The sequence below is a fragment of the Lissotriton vulgaris genome, chromosome 2_1 (assembly GCF_964263255.1).
Source record: "Lissotriton vulgaris chromosome 2_1, aLisVul1.2, whole genome shotgun sequence".
NCBI lineage: Eukaryota > Metazoa > Chordata > Amphibia > Caudata > Salamandridae > Lissotriton > Lissotriton vulgaris.
The window spans coordinates 958,293,027-958,296,415 of record NC_141687.1 but is presented as its reverse complement, the minus strand read 5'-3'; positions in this window follow the sequence as shown (position 1 = coordinate 958,296,415).

Genomic DNA, 3,389 nt, shown 5'->3' with positions numbered 1-3,389 from the left:
GCGACCAGATGGCCGAGGGGATCCGGGCGACCAGATGGCAGAGGGGATCTGGGCGACCAGATGACCAGGCACAAAAGGGAAGCCGCCTGGACCCTCCGGACCCCGTCCCGGGCACCCTGCCGCGCGGCAGGACCCAGGACGGAGCCCCCGGTGGGGAGGCCACCCTCCCCGGGGCCCTCAGGGGCCCCGGACGGGGCTCCTGAAACCCAGCCGAGGAAGGGGAGGCTCCCCGGGCACAGGCCCCTGGGCCCGAGCACCCGACCCAGGGCCCGGCGGGGCCCTTGGACCCTGCCGGGGCTCCCAGGCCCGGAGGCGCAGGGGAAGCCTACCCCGGGCCCTCCGGACCCCATCCTAGGCACCCTGCCACGCGGCAGGACCCAGGACGGAGCCCCGGGTGGGGAGGCCACCCTCCCCGGGGCAACTGAGGGGCCCAGGATGGAGCTCCTGAACCCAGCCAAGCACGGGGAGGCTCACCGGGCACCTCAGAACCCAGTCCCGGGCCTTTGGCAGTGGGGCAGGCCAGGGGACGGGGCCCTGGGCCGGACCACCCCACCCAGCCGGGGGCCCCAGGCCCAGAGGCGCAGGGGTAGCTTTCCCCGGGCCCTCCGGACCCCGTCCCGGGCACCCTGCCACACGGCAGGACCCAGGACGGTGCCCTGGCCGGAGCTCCTGAACCCAGCCAGGCTCCCCGGGGACAACGGAACCCCCCCCCCGTCCCAGGCAGTGCGGCAGGCCGGGAAAGGGCCTGGGACCCCAGGCCCGGGCCCTCCCGGACCCCATCCAGGGCATCCTGCCACGCGACAGGCCCAGGGACGGACCCGGGGCTGGGGCGGCATCCTGGCATGTCTAGCTGCCGGCTGAGGACCGCTAGGCCGAGAGGGGTCCCAGAGTACCTTGTCCCTAGCAATCCGGAGGAAAATTACCGTCATTTCTTGTAATCCGTGCACACAAGGTGACAGAGGGGACCCAGGGCGCAAAAGTGCCTGACCTCCTGGAGCCCTCGCTGGGATCCGGGAGGCGAATGGCACCTCATCGGGACTTCCAGGGAAGTCCGGCCATCTGGTCGCCCCATTGGAAAGCATTGCGGGCGACCAGATGGCCGAGGGGATCCGGGCGACCAGATGGCCGGGCACGAAAGGGAAGCAGCCTGGACTCTCCGGACCCCGTCCCGTGCACCCTGCCGCGCGGCAGGACCCAGGAAGGAGCCCCCGGTGGGGAGGCCACCCTCCCCGGGGCCCCTGGGGCACCTGAACCTTGCCGACCAAGGCGAGGTTCCTCGGGCACCACGGAACTCTGTCTCAGGCCTTTGGCAGTGCAGCAGGCCGGGGGGACAGGGCCCTGGGCACGAGCACCCGACCCGGGGCCCCGACCGGGCCCCTGGACCCAGCCGGGCTCCCCGGGCACAACGGAACCCCCCCCCCCCCGCCATCCCGGGCAGTGCGGCCGGCCGGGGAGGACGGGGACCACAGGCCCGGGCCCTCCCAGACCCCATCCAGGGCATCCTGCCACGCGGCAAGCCCAGGGACGCACCTGGGGCTGGGGCGGCATCCTGGCCCGTCCAGCTGCCGGCTGAGGACCGCTAGGCCGAGAGGGGTTCCAGAGTACCTTGTCCCTAGTAATCCAGAGGAAGGCTACCCTTCTTTCTGGGAACAAGTGCGCACCGCAAGGCTCAGGGGACCCTGGGCGCGAACGTGCCCGACCTCCCGGAGCCCTGGATGGGATCCGGGAGGCGAGTTGCACCTCATCGGGACTTCCAGGGAAGTCCGGCCATCTAGTCCCCCCATAGGAAAGCATTGCGGGTGACCAGATGGCCGAGGCGAGAGGGGCGACCAGATGGCCGGGACCGAAATGACGCCATCTGCCTGCCCCGGGCCTGTAGGGCTCAGGAGCTGCAGGGCTCCGGGGCTCCGGGGCTCCGGGGCTGCAGGGCTCAGGGACTGCAGGGCTCCACAGCTTGGGGGGCTGCAGGGCTCCGGGGCTGCAGGGCTCCAGGGCTGCTGGGCTCCAGGGCTCGGGGGCTGCAGGGCTCCAGGGCAGCAGGGCATCGGGGCTCCGGGGTTGCACGGCCCGGGACCCATGGAGCCCGTCCTGGGTACTTTGCCACGCTGCGGGCCGGAGGAGGGAGCCCCGGATGCCTGGGAGGTGTTGCCCGGGCATCGCCCATCTGGTCCCCAGCAGGGAACCACCAGCCCCGGGAGGGTGTTTGGACATACCCTTGCACCTAGTAATCCAGAGGAAAATTACCCCCTTTCTTGTTATCCGTGAACTCAAGGTGACAGAGGGGACCCAGGGGGCAAACGTGCCCGACCTCCTGGAGCCCTGGCTGGGATCCGGGAGGCGAATGGCACCTCATAGGGACTTCCAGGGAAGTCCGGCCCTCTAGTCACCCCATAGGAAAGCATTGCGGGCGACCAGATGGCCGAGGCGAGAGGGGCGACCAGATGGCCGGGACCAAAATGACGCCAATCTGCCTGCCCCGGGCCTGCAGGGCTCAGGAGCTGCAGGGCTCTGGGGCTGCTGGGCTCCGGGGGCTGCAGAGCTACAGGGCTCCGGGGCTGCAGGGCTCCGGGGCTTCAGGCCTCCCCGGGCCCTGATGGACCCTCTGTCCCGGGCGCCCCGGGCCCCCCGGCCGGCTTGCAGGACGGAGGGGTATTCCCGCACCACCGGGCCCTGTCGGACGGGTCTCAAGCCCCGGGCCCGGTCCCGGCCCCATTCCGGGCTTTCTCAACCCTAGGCCAGGCTGGGGAGAGTCTCCCCTGGGCCCCGGTGGACCCTCTGTCCTGGGCGCCCCGGACCCCCGGCCGGCTTGCAGAACGGAGGGGTATTCCCGCACCACCGGGCCCTGCTGGACGGGGCTCAAGCCCCGGGCCCGGTCCCGGCACAAGTTCCAGCTTTCCGAACCCTAGGCCAGGCCGGGGAGAGCCTCCACTTGGCCCCGGTGGACCCTCCGTCCCGGGCGCCCCGGACCCCCGGCCGGCTTGCAGGATGGAGGGGTATTCCTGCACCGCCGGGCCCTGCCGGACGGGGCTCAAGCCCCAGGCCCGGTCCCGGCCCCAGTCCCGGCTTTCCGAATCGTAGGCCGAGCCGGGGAGAGCCTCCCCTGGGCCCCCGGTGGACCATCTGTCCCGGGCACCATGGTCCCCTCGCCGGCTTGCAGGACGGAGGGGTATTCCCGCACCACCGGGCCCTGCCGGACGGGGCTCAAGCCCCGGGCCCGGTCCCGGCCCCAGTCCCGGCTTTCCGAATCGTAGGCCGAGCCGGGGAGAGCCTCCCCGGGCCCCGGTGGGTTCCCGTCCCCAGTGCCCAGACCCTCTGATGGCTTGCAGGATGGGGGGCTCACGTACCCCGGGGCCGGCCGGATGGAGCTCAAGCCCCGGGCCCTGTCCCAC